At 38.0% G+C, this 20152-nt stretch overlaps 1 long non-coding RNA gene across 3 annotated transcripts in view; it reads right to left on the bottom strand.

Annotated features, from left to right (window-relative positions):
• LOC120093668 (uncharacterized) overlaps positions 1-20152 on the bottom strand; it is a 265733-nt gene that overhangs the window by 101375 nt on the left and 144206 nt on the right. For all 3 annotated transcript variants that reach the window (XR_010053407.1, XR_010053408.1, XR_005487150.2), the window contains one exon: positions 295-318. This is a non-coding gene — a long non-coding RNA (uncharacterized LOC120093668). The remainder of the gene's footprint in view (positions 1-294; positions 319-20152) is intronic.

Raw genomic sequence — 20152 nt, 5'->3', positions numbered from 1 at the left:
GAAGGCATACTCTGAAGAGTATGATTCAGGCCCATGCCTTCCTTATTGCATATTTCTTGTGCCAAATCAAGCAAAACTTAAAGATGTTCTCTAATTACTATGTGAATAAAATATATTGTTCAATTAAAAATTCTATAATTTTTATAATATCACCTTATAGCTAACTATCCAGAATATTGATAAATTCCAATACAAGGAACTTATATTTTGATATAAGATGTCAGAAAGACCTCCCAAGAGATTCTAAAGGTAAAGACAAACTTACCTTTCTAAACACAAAATGATTACACATACCTTGTCCAGCTGCTGAGGGGTGACCTGAAAATAAAATAAGGTTTTCAGTTGTCAGCTGCCAGTCCATAGCCCTCAATCCTTACTCACCATCCAAACTATCTATCATAGCATCAAATATGCTACCTTATTTTAAGAGGCTCTGAGATGAACCCAATCCTGGAATCTTCTGAAACAGTAACATCTCAACAATCGTGCATTATGGACTCACACATCTGAAAAATGAAAGTGAACTAAACTCCTTTAAGCCTTTGTACCTCCCATGGGTTGTCTGTACTGTGAGCCCCATGGGAACAAGTGCTATCTGCCAAGTATGGTTGGAAGAACCCAATCATTCTTTCATTCAAGTGTGATCATTACTCAATGAACTATGAGTAGAGCATGGGATGAGTCACATGAAGGTCCAGCCATGTGCTGTTTTTGACAACTGGTTTGTCCCTTCATCAGAAATGAGATATGGTAGTCTAGGTCTAGTTTTTCTATCAACTATGGGTAGACTCTGGGACCATTAGCTTTAATCTCTGCCCTTATAGAGTAGTAACCATACTCTTTGTTTCATGAACCTATGGGAATTGAGAAAGATGCTTTGCAGTTCTGCAAACTGTCATAAATGAGGGTTCCAAAACCATTGATATTCATTATAGTTATAAATCATCCCATGAGCCATAGCATTATTCTCTCCAGACCTATGTTCCTTTACCTCCCTACGAAGAGCTACTTCTCAGACAAACTAATCCTTATTGTTGTCCATCACAAATTCACAGCTTATTTCTTATTCTTTTCTTCCTGCTCCTTTCTCAGCATAAAATGTCCTTTCTTTTCTCTAGTGTTCTTTTTTGGAGGTAGCAAGCTCAGTCCCTATGGGAGCTAGGCAAAGAATATCAAGTCAGCAGATTGTCTGACAGAAATGAAAGGGGGTTTATAAGAATGGAGGTGAAAGAAGTGAGCATTTCTATAGCTGCTGTACACCCTTGTTAATTACTGTCAGGGAAAATGTATCATCAGCAGGGCTGTATGCCCTCATGCACTGATGGTGTCTCTCACAATTCTCAGACTCAATTAGTCATTCTTATTTCTTTCAGTCCCTTACGTGGTCAATCTCAATTGACCTAATACCAACTCTTCACTTAGTCTTCAATAAAGAAAAATCATTATAGAACTAAGTCTAGCAGGATAGAAGTATTCACATACCAAACCTGACAAAATATCATATGGAAAAAAAGCAATAAAACTATATTTCTTATAAAAGTAGATGCAAAAATCCATAGCATTTTCATGGTAAATTAATGCTATATGAATTATTATTTATCATAACAAAAATAAGATTGATCTTAAAACTATAGATTTGTTGCAGTATATTATGCAATAAAATATATCATATTAATAAAGATTAAAAATAAATGACTATCTTCATAGACATATAAATATCAATTTACAGTAACAACATCCTGTCATGATAAATACTCAACAACCAAGATTAGATCTAACCAGTTAAAGATCACACAGTTGCCATCACAGGTATTAGTTAATGGTTGAATCAAGGACTTATATTTAGCTCAGTGGTAGAAAACCTGCCTAGAAAGGTGTGGATTTAGTCCAGGGGGAAAAGACTAAGTACTTTCTGAATATAAAGTACGAAAGAAGAGGTTCAAGTCAGTAAAGAGTATATAATGGTTTAAAAGGATTAGTTCTAATAATCCCATTTTCAGATGATATAGCATTTGATAGAGGAAAACACCAAATAATCTATAAAAATTATGTTGACGTCTGTGTTCCTACTGTAACTTGAGATCATGTCATTGTCTGTGGCCCATGTTACTACTGAAGGCTATGCAGATGTCCATTGTCTGTGATGCCTCCTGAAGCCATGGGCCACATTGCCACCAGAAGCCATGTGGTGTGAGTGGCCTACATTCCCATGTCTGTAGTAGAGCTGCTGTTGAGAGCCACTTTGGGTTCTGTGGTCCTGCTGCAGCCAAGGGCCTTGTTGATATCTGTGGACCATACAACCACCAAAGACCAGGCCAGTGTTAGTGGTCTGTGCTCCCATCTGCAGCCATGTTGTTATCTGTGGGTCATGCTGCCACCAGAGAACAGGGTAATGTCCTTGGCCCATATTGTCCTGGAGGCCAATTTGATGACTATGGCCTATGCTGCCACTGAAGGCCATGAGGTTGTCCCTCATCCATGCTGCAGCTGAGGGCTCTATTGTTGTCTGTGGTCTATATTGCCATGAAGACTGTGCTGAGGTTCATGGCATATGCTGACACTGGAAGCTAAGTAGACGTCCATGGCCCATACTGTCTCCAGAAACCATTTAGAAGTCTATGCTCTATGTTCCTGCTGACTACAAAAGGTAAGAGAGCTACTTTTGCAGTGGACTGGATGACTGCAGATTCACAATTGAGAAAGGACATAGAAGGCTTCTGTGACGTCTACCCTGCTTTCCACCCCCACCCCCTTCAAAGTAACAGCCAAGGCAAGAATCCAACTTTTAAAAATTGTGAGAAGGATGCTGAAGTGCAACTTTCCGCACTTGATGGCTTCTTGTGGGGTTGCTTCTGGGAGTTTGACCATGCTTCAGTAAGTATATAAGCAATGAAAGTTGGACTTGAGTTTTGGTTTTGTTTGGTTTGGTTTCTTTCTTTCCCTCTCTCTTCTCTTCCTTTTTTCTTCTTCCTTGTCTTCCTCCACTTAGTCCTCCTTCTTATTGTCTTAATTTTGGCAAGGGGAGGACATGAATAGAGGACTGAAGGAGAACCAGGGAGACTGGGAAGTGAGTGTGATCTAGGTGTATTATGTAAAATCCTCAAATTATTATGTTGAAAAAATTATATTATGTTGAAAATAAACTTTCTGTAACCTGATGTTGAATTGATCCATGTTTTACATTACAAATTATCATTTGAAAGACAGTTACAATTATATTTGTGTGTGGTGCCCAAGGGGGACATCATTGCCCTGTTATAGGGTAATTTCATTTTAACGCGCATTATCTCTCTCTCTCTCTCTCTCTCTCTCTCTCTCTCTCTCTCTCTCTCTCTCTCTGCCTCTGTGTCTCTGTCTCTGTCTTTCACTTTCTTTTTCTCTCTTTTGTGTGTGTGTGTGTGTGTGTGTGTGTGTGTGTATTAAGAAGCTTCTATAGTAGTAGGTTTCTATGTGACTAATTTTTAATGCTATTTATGCTTTTCATTTTAAATATAAGCTCAGTGAGAGGAAAATGTTACCACTTTTGGAGTTATTTGATAGTTATTTGATAGTCCTATATACCCCCACACATTACAAACTAATACCAACACCTTTGGTTATCCTCTAGAATTTGACAATACCCTATTTCTGAAGGCACTACATACTAGAGTCCTAGAATACAGAGGAATCAAGCTGAGGCTCACCTGGAAGCTTCATTCCCAGTGGCTAGCTGTCACAGTGCTAGAAGGTGCTATGCGTGTTACCAGGGAAGAAAAATAAGCATTGGTCTTACTTATGTGTACCTTAGGAGCTATAATAATGACTAGCCTGTCACCACATGCCTATTTGTGCAATAGTGATGCAAACATCATGTGAATAATAACCACTTACTGTTATCTATCCTCTAGAAGATAACATCTATACTTCATACCATTGTGAGACAAAGAACCTGTGACTAGACAGGACATAGGCTCTAGGGGTTTGGTTTTCTACCATTCTGATGGTGAGATCCTTTAATACAGTTTCCTCAGGTTGCAGTGAGCCCAGTTATAAAATTATCTTGATTGCTACTTCATAACTGTAATTTTGCTGTTATGAATCATAATGTAAATATTCAGTATGCCAGTTATATGGTGTACAACCCTGCTGAAAGGGTGCTTGAACTCTCTAAGGGGTCATTACCCACAGGATGAAACCCACGGCTCTAGAAGTGAATGTACTACTATGGTTTTACTAAGTACACAGTAATGCCTCCCTAACTGTGATGTTTTATACATTAGTGTATCTCTCAGCCTTCACCTGAGAAGCCTTTTTGAGCAGGAGATAGTGATTAACATAGAAATCCATAACTGGCCACCTTGTAGAGAATAAGAGACTGGGACACCACCCCTAAATAGGTCATCGATCTTATAGTCAGCTTAGGGATCACTGCAGAGGAGGGTGTGGAAAGAGTATAAATGTTAGGAGAAGTGAGTGACTCTGAGGAATGAGTATCTTCTGGACACAACAAGACAGCTGCACATATGGACTCACAGTGCCTGTGACAGCATGCCCAGGACCTGTGCACACCCAAGCCAAACTAAATCTCAGCATGAAACAGGAAGTTGGGGACAAATTCCCACCCCTAACAGAGGAGCTACTGACAATTGTTTGCAGCTAGAAGAAGGGGAATCAGTCTTTTCTAAGAGTGCAGACCCTGGTGCATGGATCATGATCCAGAAGAAGGTCATACATCTAAGAACACATGGGCAACACAAATGGGTATAAAAATTTTTGGACCTAAGTTTGGGTAAGTACAGAAACATGCAAGATCTGCAGAGAGTTGGGGGATAAAGAGTGAAGACGATCAAAGCCTGTTATAGGAAATTCTCAAAGGACTAATAAAAGTGTTGTAAAAAGAGAAAAAGGAAAGTACAAACAGTAAATAATACAAGAAAATTAAGAGATTAGCTTACAATAATATCTAAATAATATTTGAATTAGTTTGATAAAAAGGCAAAAATTGCACACTATACACCATAAAAGGCAGCTGAGAAAAAGAGCTAGAAAAGGCACCTCAAAGTTCTAAATTGAGATATACAGTTATTGCTATGATGGTAATCTACTGTAACTTGATTTATATATTAAATTGAATACCTATGAAAATCTCAGCCACATATTAAATTATGCCATAAATACTTTTATGTTTCCCAGTAGCCACCAATTGAGCCCAAATTGACTTTTCAAGTGATAAACAAACACTGGAAAATAGTGAGGTGCTTAGAGGACAAGCCATCAAAAGTGGAGAAAGAATCAAAAATTTCACAAGAGTCAGCACTTCAGGCTCGCACTGTGCATGCAACAACTGTATCCAACGTGCAGAAAGTGGACTCTCACTAAACATCTATTGAGTGAGTGAAAATATTGAATGAATTAAACATTCATTTAAAGAATCAATAACAATTCCAACTTGAGTCTTCTGTTTAGGAAAAAAAACAAGTCTGGAATTGTAGAATCTCTGTTTGGAAGAGATTTTTTGAAGTCATTAATCCAACTTCCCAGTGATGTCTAAATACCACATTCTTTGTCCCTCCTAACTGATCATCTGATCATCTACACTTGAGTTTGCTTCTTCCTATATTCAATTCATGTATTCTCAGGGTGGTACATCGTTGAAGATCTAGTGTTTCATTCTGCATTTAACTAGCTGAAGTTTATTGAGGGCTTACTTAGAGCCAGTGGGCACAGGGTTACCTACATAGACAAAGATCCTTTCTTTATGCTGTTAGCAACCTAGCGTGGTGAGGAGAAGAGAAACAGATCACTGTTAAGCAGGTTTTTATTGATTAGTAAAGGTACAAAAAACACACCAAAGGAAAAAGCGAGTGCTGGGGAGATACTTAAGTGGAGACTGAAATCCAATGAAGGAGATGGCTGTGACTTCAGCCTCTGTAATGTAAGTATTTCCAGTATGCGAGACAGCAATATAACATTCCTGAAACCTGGCACTAGACAGGAGAAGGCAGAACTCAGTCTTGAAAGAGCAGGAAATTCTTCGGTTATATACTTCTGGAAAATACCTATCATATCTATCTACCTGGAATTCAGACAAAAAAAGTTATTCTACTGTTGTTGGTACAAAAATAACTTAGGGGACTAGGCTACATACCTAAACTACAGAGAGCAGCATAGCATTGCTGCTAATTTATGAGGTGTCCTTTAGTAAAGTATTTCTCCTCTTCAGGAGAAAGTATTTTTGTGTGTATGGTGACTGAATTTTATAGTCTTTTCTAGTTTTAAAATACTATTATTGGAGGAAAATGGCTGTCACTTAATGACAAGCAAAGTATGAGGAAAACGCATAGCTACAAGAAATGTGGACAAACTGCTGACTGCCTTCCTGGCCTGTAATAAAATCTCCTCTGTTCTGTAGGTATGCAAATCAAGGTCACAATTTCCTGTCTCTTCCTTCACTGTGTCCCCTTCTAAAATCCTCCTCCTTATAATCTATGTTCAATAGAGTTTTTGTGAAATTGGTCCTTAGTTTCAACTTAGGGTTCAGGTACAAGACAGTTTAGGAGTCTATAGTGGGTTTTTAGGTCTCAGCTTTAGCCAGACATCAGAATTATGTTAGCTTTGAAAAATCCCAGTCCAGGCTACTATGCTAAAAGGATTAAATTAGAATCTCTGGATGTTTATTTGATATTCTTCACATCACTGTAATGGGCAGCTGTGGCCAAGAACTTGCAGGCATGCCCAAACTGCAGGCTGTGGGCAGCATTAGGCCAGGATAGCTATGAATGTAGCACAGCCTAATGCTGGGACTTCTATTATTATTAGTTATTATTATTAGTGTGTGTGTGTGTGTGTGTGTGTGTGTGTGGTAGAGGGCATGAGCGTGCCATAGCACTGATAGGGAGGTCAGTCAAGAATCTCTTTTCACCTTTATGTGGGATCATTAAATTCTGGCTACCAGGCTTGCATTGTTGGACAGAATACACCTTATCTGCTAAGATAGCTCTCACCCATACTCTCTTGTGGGATATGTGATATGGTGTGTGTGTGTGGGGGGGGGGTGTGAGGCTCCCACCAAATAATGTCTGTAGTTGTATGTTATATCACAAGGTTAAAAAGGGTGGATACTCCTCTTTGTTCCTGTATTTTAAATTTCATTTATGTTATTAAGAAACATGTTCAATGAGGGTAATGCTAAAAGAATTTTCTAAGATATACCACTAAACCACCAACCAATGAGTAAACATGGAGGGACTCATGACTCCAGCCACATATAGAGCAGAGGATGGCATTGTTCAGCATCAATAGGAGGAAAAGCCCTTGGTCCTGTGAAGGGTCATTTCCCCAGTGTAGGAGAATGTCAGAGCATTGAAGTGGGAGTGAATGGGTGGGAGTGGGAGCATCTTTATGGAAGCAGGGACAGGGGTAAGGGGTATGGGAGAGGGAGGAAAGGGGATATTTGAAATGTAAATATGTAAAATATCTAAAGTAAAATAAAATTAAAAATAAGGGAAATTTAAAACAATATTTAAAAAAAAATATTGGATACCCCTATGTCACTACTAGGGGAAAAGAGCTTGGCTTTCATAGTAGACACAACATCCAGTTTCAACATTTTCAGGGTATGAAGCCCTTAGCAATACCTTGATTTTTATTTTGGAAAAGAAGATTTACCATATAAGATGCTGGTTGATGTATTTTCCCCTAAAATATATTTTAAGTTCTAATCTATCAAATTTCCAATTTCACAAAATTAGGCTCTAACACTGAGAAGTCCAAGTGATACTTTGTGGAAATCACAAATCTGACCTCAAAGACCAGAAATAGAAAGGACGGAGATGAAATATCCAGAGATCTGCTGAACATCGACAGTAAGGAAGAATGTCACTTGGTCCCTTGGCTGTGAGAATAACAGTCAACAAAAGTACATGTTTCTAGTATCGAATTGTTGGGTTTGCTGTTATTCTAAACTACAGTAGCATCAAACAACAGTGCGTGTTATCTCCATGCACTGAGCCAAGGTTCTGAGCACAGATTAAGTGACTTCGCTGACTTAGAGGCTCAACAACTCCGTGGTTATCTCAAGGCTCAGCTGGGAAGGATTTTCTGTGTAAGTCACACAAAATAGGTGTTAGCTGGATTGATCTTCTCACCAGCTATTGGGTTGAAGCCTTATTTAGTTACTTGCAAATGTTCTTTGGAAGCTTCTCTTTGTGCCTTGTTATGGAGGTGAGGCTCTTCAAAACTATACCACAATACAGCAGCTAATCAGCAATGAACAAAAGACAGTCCCCACATAGGATTTCCTAGGAGCAACCTTTAAATTTGGATGACCAGCCATGGAAGTGACATCTCATCACACCTGACATATTTTATTCATGAGAAATGAGCTTTGGAACCTGGTACCACATTAGAAGTAGGGAGGTTTGCTTTTCTGTAGCTACTGGTTCTCAGAAGAGAGATCCACGATGCTTCTAAGTTTTTCTATTTTTTCTCTCTCCTTTTATATTTGTAAGAGCCAAAGCCCAATTTTCCCCATTACTATATCTGGATATTTATTGTAGCCTCAATATGAGCTGGGCACAATTAGTAAGGTCTAATCTGTGACATTTAAATAAATAAATCAGGCATTTCTTTCTAAGTACTGACTACCACATGAGAAAAACACATTCTAGGAGATTGTAAGTTTTTCCCTGGAGAAATCACATGATAACATATAACATGTAATGGCTACTCATGGTTGCTTGGTAACTAAAATCTGAATGGTTTTTGAAGTACAAATATATAATCACTTTAACAGAGACAGCTTGAGAAAAGGCTTTCCTTATGACAGGAAATTGGAGGAAATACCCAAGGACTGAAAAGATGAGCTGGGAAAATCAGATATAGAATGGAGAAGTAAAACTGGGTTTATTCCAACAAAAGTACAGTAGAATTCACCCAAGAAACCACCAGACAAAACCAGAGGTTCACACACAAGACAAAATCAGGAAACCTGTATTTAAATGAGCATATACCAACATTGTGAGACTAAAGTCACTGAGCAGTGGAGGAGATGTCATACAGGGAGATCAGTTAGGAACCATTGAAATGTGCAGCCACAAGGATTTGGGGGGATTTATAAAGCTAAGGGAATGGTGAATGAATGTTCATACCCAGGTGAATAGACTTATTCTAGTGACTCATAAAGAGCCTCTGGAAGCATGAAATGGGACGCAGGCTTATTCATTCATTATGGCCATCTAACGTGCTTTGTTTTGGAATGTTTCTCATTTGCTTGAAGTAAGAGCTTTGTTACTGTGGATTGTGTGAGCTGTGGTTTGTTGGAAGCAATAAGAAAACACAGGACATGGATCTAAAACCACGTAGTTAAATTAAGTCAGGGATTAAGTTTGAGGCTCTGTGCTCCTTCCTACTAATTCTGAAAATGTCTATTTCTTGGTTCTCAGATAGTCCAGCCTTGCGGATTATCATATCCTGTAGCTAAATGGGGAGCTAAGTCAACATTATTTTTTGTTTTGTTTCAGGAGGACAATTTTAGGTTGGCTGCGATTTGGAGATTTCACAGACATGACTTCTCCATGAATGGAGTTCATATAGCATATCTAATAAATAAGAATACATGAAGATTACAGGAGAAAGGAATGCCTATTTTCATCGAAGTGTATTTGAAGAAGCCAGGATGGAATGTAGGCTTGGCTCCCAAGGAAGAGCATATGTCTTTACTGTATTGCAAAGCCACTGTGCAGAGAGGAAAAATACTTTTTGGCTGGTGTTTTAAACATCAGTATATATTCCCCCCAGGGAGGAAAGTGAAAGGGGGTTAGAAATTAAATGCTGAATAACTGTATCATAAGAAAGGCAAAGCTTGGTGAGGAGTACACAGTCCTGCCAATGTCCAATGAAGGCGACAGAATAAACTTGTAGTCATAGACCATAAAATATGCCCAAGCAGGGAAAATACCAGTTTCTTAAGCACTCCAGAGCAATAATGTAGCAAATTCTTTGTGGTGGACACATAAAGTTCTCTGTGTAATATCATCTTCAAATCAACTTTTAATGATTTTTATCCAGACCCAAGTTTCTTCACCAAACTGTTGTAAGTTGCCAAGGAAAGCTTAGTTTCAGACAAGGATTTCAGGGTACTACATTGACTTCAGAAGTAATCCAGGAAATTTTGGTGTGGGGGTACATGTGTAGAGTAAGTGAAGTCGCCCTTGTAAAGGCAAATGTTCATCATCAGTTTGCTGCTGTGTATACTGTGCCTCAGGTTCACTTGGAACCTCTGGGAACTGATGTGGAACATGCCTCAGAATTCCATCAGCCTTGCAAAATACAAAATATTCATCCTATAGCATTTTCTCAGCATCGATCAAAACTGCTCTCAGAGGCCATCAATTCTCTAACACATATGACCAGCTCTGATGGAGACTGAGTTCTGTACAATGAGCCCTAGGGAGAGGAGACTGCATGCAGGTAAAAAGTAATACAGAGGCATAGCACAGATTTGGGAAGTGAGTGGAATGACCAAGCCAGCAAAACAAGAAGAACTGGCAACATCCACATCTCTGTGTGCTCTTGGCCCCCCTCCTTTGCAACTGGCAAAGCCTATCCTTCTAACCTTTAATTATGTATTTATTGAGCAGGTACCAGACTATAGCCACTGGGGAGGCAGCAGGAAGCAAGGCAGACAGACATGTTCTTTGCTCTTATGATGCCTACACTGAAGTGAGGATGACATAGAATTAACCCAGTAATTATAATAAAAATTATACTGCAAAGTTCTTCAAACATATAAGAAAACAGAGAATTTTGTAATGAACGTTCAATTATTCATTATTCAGTTAAACAGTAGATGCCAGCACTTTGTTGCATTTGTTTTGTCTTGTTTTATGGATTTTGTTAAATTATTTGAAAGTGAATTAGGATTGTAATATGGACTATTCTGTCTTTTTGTGTCTGTCTCAAAAGAAAGTGTAGAATGAAGAAAATAAATATGGGAGAAGAGTGGGTAAAGAAAGAAAGGAAAATAGGAAGGAAGAAGTGAAGAAAGGGAAGTGTCATTATTCAACAAAGAAACATTATACCTAAGAAAATCAGTAATTCCTCATCTGATACGTAACCTTTAACATCAATTGACATGTCCTGCAGAAAAATCCAAGAGTACAAAGGTTGCTCTGTCCTATGCAATGCTCTGACTCTCTGTACCATCATTTCTCTTTAAAAAGAGCCAGAAGGCCTGGGTATAAAATTTGTTGTTGATCTGAGGACTTATTGATTGTGTCAGAGGTCAAACTGGGTTAAGAAAAAGATAAAAAAAATCTTTACTGATTTATTGAACTGTGAAGTCAGGTCATAATACATTTAACAAACCAATTTTTCTACCTTCCTATGCATGAAATAATTTATTTGAGCAGCCTCACAGTTAAATTCCTATTTGGAATTTCTAATAAACTTAGTGAAATGACAGAAACACAAGGAGTCTAGTGAACATGGGTTGCTAGTGGTGGATCTTTGAAAGCAGAGCGACGTGGCTCCAGCTTAAGTTCGATACAGGGACCTAACTTTTATTTTAAGGATCCTTCCTTTATAGCCTTCTATTTTCCATGCCTTTTGGGTACTCATGGTTGGATCACTGCTTTTGCCTAATCAACCATTAGGTTAAATCATCCCAGCAGAAACTCTATGCTTCATTTAAAATTTTCAATACAAATAAACAAATTCAATCACATCTCACTGTTTGTTTTATTTTGTTTTTGCATAGCCTCATTACAGTTGTGACCCACCCTTCTACCAGGCCCTAAGTCAGAAGAATTGTGAGAAGCAAAAACCATACAGATTGGGTACACACAGCCACATTCACCCCAAGGGAGAATGAAAGAAACATGGAGCTGTGTCTGCCAGAATGGGGGCTGAATGCTAATGTCACAAACTCTCAATAAACATCTTTACATCTCAAGAAGAGCTCACACCATAAAACCTGTCTCCTCACTGGAAAAAAAAATTGAACAGCTGGGGTTCCTGGAAATGCTTTACAACTTCGTTTTCTAATTCTTGTCTAGTGTAGTATCTGAAGATGAGAAGTCAGAAGAGATCTGTCCAAAATGAGGAAGCTTAGTGGCAGAGTGTGAGTTAAAAAGCTGAAACTCTCCAATAATCCCAGCCGAGAGCCAATTCCTCTTACATCTATAGCCACTGAAATACAGAGGGTCCTCATAAAATCTCTGTAAAAAAAAATTCCATTGTTGGCATAAGTCCTTAGCTTAGAGATCTAGGACTTTATAAAAAAAAAAAGGATTGAAATACAGTGAATGTCCTCATCTAAAAGAGAAATATTTAGTCAATAATTCTTTGTAAAGCCCCCAAAACAGACAAAAAGAATTTTTCAGGTGATCCTCAAGATTAACCTGAGAGTCCAGAGGAATGCAGAGCTGCGGGGATGCCAAGTCGTTAGGATGGGTCTGATGTCATCAAAGTAGTGAACAGCTACAGACAGCACACTTGGCAAATCATCAAAGCTGTTGACAGAAAATGAGAGAAAGTCCACCCATGCTTGACATGTCTGGATCTGTGCGAACTCATGTGATCCTCATCCTCTCTTTGAAGTACACCGACCCAGTGCCCAGGTAATCAATTCAGAGACCACCTCTCATCTTGCGTCCAAGAACATAACAGGGCGGCTCTTCTCCTAAAACAGAAAACTAAATTGGATTTTTCACTTCATATCCAACTTAAGACAGAGAAAAAAACTTTAGTAATGAATGGGTAGGGTAAAGAGTCTGAATGAAGCAAAGAAACTAACTTATATTTTTGGTTGTGAGCCTAGCCTTTAATGGTTGAGTCATCTCTCCAGCCCAACTAATTCTTTAGATACACATTTTTAACTCTTATTTGTGAAGCAGAAATTCAACAAAATAACAGGAGAAAAAACTCAATTACAGTAGGCCTATCGTTTGTTAATCTGTCCTTTTTCCTTCAATTGAATGGTTCCTAATTTTATGTTGGCTTAATCAGAAAAGAAGTAATGTCCTGTTGGTATTCCATAATTGCCTATCTTCTTAAGTACAAGATCTAGTTGTAAGTAGTTATATATAGAAACAGAGATAAATTATTACTGTACTGCTGCCCTTAAATATCAGCTAGCTCTGCAACATTCTATGGTAGGGAGAGGACGAGGAAGATTTCATCACATGTTGATCTGGTATTCCATTCCTCTGCAACACAGGCCCAAGTCTGAGATCCACAGCTTTATTCTTATTATTACTTCAAAAAAAATGAAGGTTTAGATAGGATTTGTAAGTATGGAAGAATTCAGGTTGTAAGTATCACACTATAGTGTATTTTTTTCCTTTTGACTTTCTAATCAATGATATATTTGGTATTAAAGGAGACCTTTTTCTGTATCCTTTCACCACATGACACTGAGAAGCAGAATGCTCACAAATCCTGAATCCCATTTAAAGTTAGCCTATGAAAAGTGACTCTCCTCTAAAATGGAAAAGTACACAGTACCAGGGAAGTAGAGAGATTTGCCATATGTCCAGAATCTACTTAGCCCTAGGAACTGGTGCTATTAGTTCCTACACATTTTTTTACTTGTTTCTAAATAGCCTAATAATAATACACAACATAAATATCATTTCCTTGTTAGGAAGATAAGGAAATTGAGAATCAACATCATTGGCCACTCTTACCAACAGGCCTTGAGGTCTAAAGTTGAATTTAAGGCACAGTGCATGTTCTGCTTATATTTTAATTCTTTCACAACTCTTTAATGCCACAGTGTTACATCTTAGTATTAGTAAAATAACTTATGATCAACAACACAATAACATCATCAGGCAATCATGGTAGTTTTCATTTAAAAGTTCAATAGTTGAGTAACAAGTAAATTTGCATACAATAATCTTTCAGTAAAACTTTTACTGCTGGCAAAGCAAATATTCTGCAATGTACTCCATGATACAACTTGGCTTTGTTTGGTTGATATTCTCTATGCTTATTTAATCATAAAATGCTGTCTCAGATAACATTCTTTAAATTCTTATGAAGATAGAATTCCATTGAACAGTGCTCCGGGGAATACAAAATACAAAAAGCATCATGTTATCATCTTATTTTATGAATAATACTACTATGTTAGCATGAAATTGTCATTTATGAATGACAGTATTGTCTCAGAAAGAGGAAATAGTTCAGTTTTGGAAACACAGCTAATAACTGGTAGACATGAAGACAGAGATTGGAACTCTTTAAAAAAAATACGTTATGTCAGTGAAGCATTGGTATAAAACATCATATAAGCAGTGCTTAATCCTCCTGCTTTTCTCTGGAAAACAGTCCCTACATTGCTCTTCTCAACAAAACCTCACCAGTTGCCAAATGAAGGATGTATTCTTCACTGCAGAGAGCACCCACTCTTTTTCTTTCCAGGAAACAGATAAGAAGAGCAGAAAAGGGCCATTTCTATATCTTGTGCTCAAACATGATATTACCAATGACAAATTCTATGCCTTCATGTTTATCCTAGGCATAGTTAATCTCTCATTTAGACACTCTACATCTTACTGTTTCAATGTATCATATGCTTGTGCATATTTGTGTATGTGTGTGCACATGTGTGATTGCATGTGATTGCAAGTGCATGTGTGTGGGCACAAATGTGTATGTACATTAGTGTGTGTATGTGTGTGTGTTTTTACATATTAAACCTGTGCATTTTTTTCTGTGTGTTACCTTCTGCTTCGCCCCTATTTATTTTATTCACAGAATTGAAAGACAGCAAACATAGTAACCATTTCTTATGGTTTTAAATTCCACAGGGAACGCAGCCCATGGCAGAAGTTATTATGCAAAATTATTAGCCCAAATAATAAGTTTTCAGCACTTCAAAGACCTGAAATTACAAATTCCCAAATTCTAAATCTTCCCAGGAAAAATGACAAAAAAAAAATAACAAGGCTCAAAGTGATGGAATAATAGGCCCAGTAGCAACAATCTACAATTTGGATTCCTCTAAGTACTGAGCCCTTAAGGAACCTGAGGATTTAATCATCTCAAGTCTGTCTTATCAGCAGCTGACTAGCACAGAAAGAAAAGTTGTTGTTCTTCCTCTTATACTGCTGAGACCAACAAGAACTTCTGGGCTTTCCCATGTCATTGGTGGGAGTTTTCTTTAACTTGTAGTCACAAAACAAATAAATCTAGATTTCCTCCACCTCAAGGTATGCTCTCTCCTTCCCAAACTGGAGAGACTCAAGGGAAGATTGCCAAGGAATGTGCACACCCTCTTAAACAGTCCGCACATCTGAGGTGAGGTAAACAGTTGGAAGTGATTGGTTTAAACCATGCCAGTGAAGCTAATGGACCCTGTACATATACCCTAACCAGCCATGCCTGCAGTATTTTTCTCATTTGAAAAGTTGAGCTAAAGCTGAGTCTGAAAAAAACAAGCAATGATATGGAGAAGAGGGAAAAACAAAATCACAGAATCTGTTTTCAGTTGGTAAGAAATGGAACCAATCCATGGCCGGAAGAATGTATTTTTGAAAATATCATTCATGCACATAAAATTTTAGCCAATAGAGAAAAAAATGAGACTATGATATCTACAGAGGAAGTGTGTAGAACAGAAAATTATTGCAAAGAAAGACAAATGCCATTCTTTATGTAACCTTTAATTTTTCAAAATATACTTTTTATGATGGTTCTTAAATTCTTTAACCTTCCTTCTAGCCCACCACCTACCAGAGGTAGTGGCATAAAAGGTTATTACGATATGGGGGAAGTAGACCTGTCTATAAATTGTTCTTTGGAGCAAATCCCATCTTCATAGTCAGGAAATCAGCAGTTGAATTCACCGGACTCAACAGTGATATCTCAATTTATTTGCAAATATTTCACAAATATATCAGCAGAACCATTCAGTAGAGTCAGGATAGCAAACACGAATCAGCGCCATCCAGTGCAACTGGTTTTCTAAAGATCACTTAAGTTTCTACTTCAGTTTGATAGGTAAAATGTGTGTGTGTGTGTGTGTGTGTGTGTGTGTGTGTGTGTGTGTGTGTAGATCATCATATTAGAATGACAACTATGAGAGGCAAGAGACCTTCAGAATGGAGTAATGGAAGAATAAAGAGAGGACAATAGAATCATGTGACATGAAAAGAGACGCATAAACAATTGGACAGGATATCAGCATCAGCAGAAAGGGGGATAGGGATACTGTGGGTAAGCAAGACAAATAAAAACAAAATGTCATGGTACATATATATAAATGCACCATAAAGAAGGCTGTTACTTTGTATGCTAACATACAACTTGATAATCACAACAATGACAATAGCAGCAAAAATAATAACAATAATAATAAATACTAGTTTCAAAAATGTATTTTAATATGTCTTGAATATAAATTCAAAAAATGGAAGAAAAGAAAAAGTCATTAATTTATTAATAGAAATCTATTCAGAATTAAAGGACCTGGGCTGCCAGTATAAAGAATATTAATGGAAAAAAATCACTATTTAAAGATACTCTCAGAGAAATAACTAAAAAGCTGTTTTGCCAAATTTGGTGACAAATTCTCTAGGATAATTTTTATTCTGTCACAATCATCCACAGTTGTTTAGTATTTGAAATGTACTTGTTATTGCAAGACTGTGTAATTTCTTCCTATGTCCTATCTTTGTCTCTGCTTTGTTTTCTCCCTACCTAGATATCTCTCATATTTCCAAACCTTTCAGTATTAATGAGTTTATCACACTTAGTGATTTTTCTCCAAACTCCTGGTTGAAAATACTCCAACACATTAATTACTTTAGATCCTACTTCTCATTTATTATTTGAGAATTTCACAAATGCATATAATGTGTTTTGAACAAAACTTCCCTCTACCACCCATGCCAAATCTTCCCATCCCTACCTCAAGACAACTTTTCCCTCCTGTCACATACTCTGCTATCAAATGCACTGAGTCAACTTAATGTTGCCTATATGTACATGTGTAGAGCATGGATACACATCTATGGAAGCATGAATGATATTTCAGCTGTCTCATTCCTAAAGAAAACTGACCCTCCTCTAGTAATTGCCAATTCTATCTCAGATAGGGTTAGACTTCATGACAACCTCTCTCATGCACACACACACACACACACACACACACACACACACACTTAGATCTTAGATGTCTTGATTGTGTGCAGGTGTTGCATATCTAGTGCTAGCCTCTGGTAGTTCATGTTTACAACATTCCTATCCTGTCCACAGTGTTTAACTCAAAATGTCAATTGCCTCTAGATCGTATGTTATTTCAACCCACTTTCTCCACAATGAACCTGATCTTCGGGAGGAGTGACAATCATATAGTTGTCCCTCTTAGAACTGAGCACTCCACAGACTCCCACTCTTCACACATTTACCAGTAGTGGGTATCTGTATTAACTTCTACTGTAAAATGAAGTTTCTCTGATAAGGATTGCAATATTCATTAATGTATGGATAAAAAGATCCAAGAGCACACTTTAGTATGATTTCATTTGACAGACTGGTATTCGTAGCTTATCTCCTAGGGCCTGTGACCTATCTAGCCACAGATTCTTGTCCTAATAATGGTGCCAAGTATGGATTCTATCTCATAGAATGGACCTTAGCCTGAATCAGAATGTGATTGGCTACTCCTGTAACAGTCATGCTATTACTGCTCCAAAGGCCATGCCTTGCCAGACCAATTGTTACCATGGCTAGCAGGATTCACAGCTATGAAACAATGCTGATTGCTTTTCCCCCTTAGTATCATGCACAAAACTTTCGGCCACAGTGAAATTCAACCAGGAGAAATGCATCATCCATGACACTATGAGCTTGATTTTTCCCCATGTCCTCTGACTCAAGTATGTGGTGTCTTCCATAATAGAGTCTTATCAAGTTCCAGAGAATAACCAACAGTAATGCAGTACCTTTTCATGTGAGAAGACTCCCATGAGCCAACAACTATGAAAAAGAGAATACATACCTGGTGCTAGGCTTGATCACTTAAAACATGCTTTGACCCCTGTAATGTATATATAATTTTAGGCAGCTTCTATGGTGATAAGTTTGCAAATGACCTTTTCAAAGGTCTTTCTTTAGTATTATATATCTAATCCTCCCTATATTCCCTCCTCTACCTTGCTTTTCCATGCCCTACCCCACTTAAACTTTGCTTCCAATAATAACCTAAGCCAAAAAATTTATATTCACATATCCAATCATCCATTAGAATTTCTACTCAGACTATCGATGGATGAAGTCTTCCTTTCTTGGTCTAGCCCTCATCTTTCATGCTGTTGCTTGACTGGAGTTGTGATGTTCCTCACTCACACTCCATGTCTAATCATCAGCACACACGTCTTCTTCAGTCTTCACAGTAAACCTTTCATTAGGCCCAAGATCTTCACCTTCCCTACTGTCATTGTGAAACCATCTCTCTTCTGAAATAATATCACCTATTGATCTTTCTGCTTCTATTCTTGGTCTGCGGTCCTCACTGAGGAAATTGGCTCACAGTAGTACCAGTATGTATTTTAAGAACATAATACTGATAAACTATTTGTTCAAATTCTGCCAATATTTCTAATCACAACTGAAATAAAATAAATTTACATACAAATAGATGCCTTAGAGTTGCAACAAATATCACCAAAAAATTGTTCTTATCAATAACACCAAACCCTGGTGGTGGGAAATAGGGGTCTATCACAAGAACTCTGTTCTCACCCATTCAGAGCCTGCCCCACATGTGGCCCATACATATACAGCCACCCAATTAGACAAGATGGATGAAGCAAAGAAGTGCAGGCCGACAGGAGCCGGATGCAGATCTCTCCTGAGAGACACAGCCAGAATACAGCAAATACAGAGGCAAATGCCAGCAGCAAACCACTGAACTGAGAATAGGACCCCTGTTGAAGGAATCAGAGAAAGAACTGGAAGAGCTTGAAGGGGCTCGAGACCCCTTATGAACAACAATACCAAGCAACTAGAGCTTCCAGGGACTAAGCCACTACCTAAAGACTATACATGGACTGACCCTGGACTCTGACCTCATAGGTAGCAATGAATATTCTAGTAAGATCACCAGTGGAAGGGGAAGCCCTTGGTCCTGCTAAGACTGAACCCCCAGTGAATGTGATTGTTGGGGGGAGGGCGGCAATGGGGGAGGGTGGGGAGGGGAACACCCATAAAGAAGGGGAGGGGGAGGGATTAGGGGGATGTTTGCCCGGAAACCGGGAAAGGGAATAACATTCAAAATGTAAATAAAAAATACTCAAATTAAAAAAAAAAAAAAAAGAACTCTGTTCTCTTCAGACATGCTTCTCCCACCAGTGAACATCGCTAATTGATAGGTATCATCTTTCTAGAAAGCTTTGACTCAATTTCTGGAAACTGATATTAAGATATTTACTACTTTTATGAGTAAAGTGGATCTCTGTCAAATGCTCTAAAATAACATGAGGGCTTTCCTAACATAGTTTCTTAAAGGTCCCAGGAACTCAGAGAAAGGAACTAGTCAAGTGCAAAACACTAAGCCAGCGTACTGAACAGCATGAATCCCAAATTTTAGTATAGTTACTACACAATACCTCTTGGCTAGCAGAAATAAGTGTCAAATATAACATAGCCTTACATTTCATCCCTGGGAACTAGAGAGATGTCTTAGTAGTTAAGAACATTTACTGCTGGCCATCAGTGGTAGAACATGCACTTTAATCCCAGCACTCAGTACGCAGAGATGGGGAGATCTCTGAGTTCAAGGACAGCCTGGTCAATAGATCATGTTTCAGGATAGTCAATGCTATAGAGAGAAGCCCTGTCTTGAAAAACCAAACCAACAAAACAAACAACAAAAAAACCTACTTACTGCTATTTCAGAGAAATTAACTTAAGGTCCTAATAGTCACTATGGTAAGCTCATAGCTACATAAGACTCCAGCTCCAAAAGGCTATGATGTATCTGGCTTCTACAAGCATCAGTACTCATGTGCATATGATTACACACATCACATCATTAAAGTGTGACAACAAAAACACCCTCTAAAATAGTTGTGTAGCAATATAAACTCATTGTGAATTAGGAAAGGAAAAGTGATTTTATAAAAAACAAAATAGTATGTCTTCCCTTATAGAAAAGACATTC

This window comes from Rattus norvegicus, chromosome 7, assembly GCF_036323735.1.
Source record: "Rattus norvegicus strain BN/NHsdMcwi chromosome 7, GRCr8, whole genome shotgun sequence".
Classification (NCBI taxonomy): domain Eukaryota; kingdom Metazoa; phylum Chordata; class Mammalia; order Rodentia; family Muridae; genus Rattus; species Rattus norvegicus.
The sequence above is the reverse complement of the archived record's forward strand: the minus strand, read 5'-3'. Positions and strand labels throughout refer to the sequence as shown.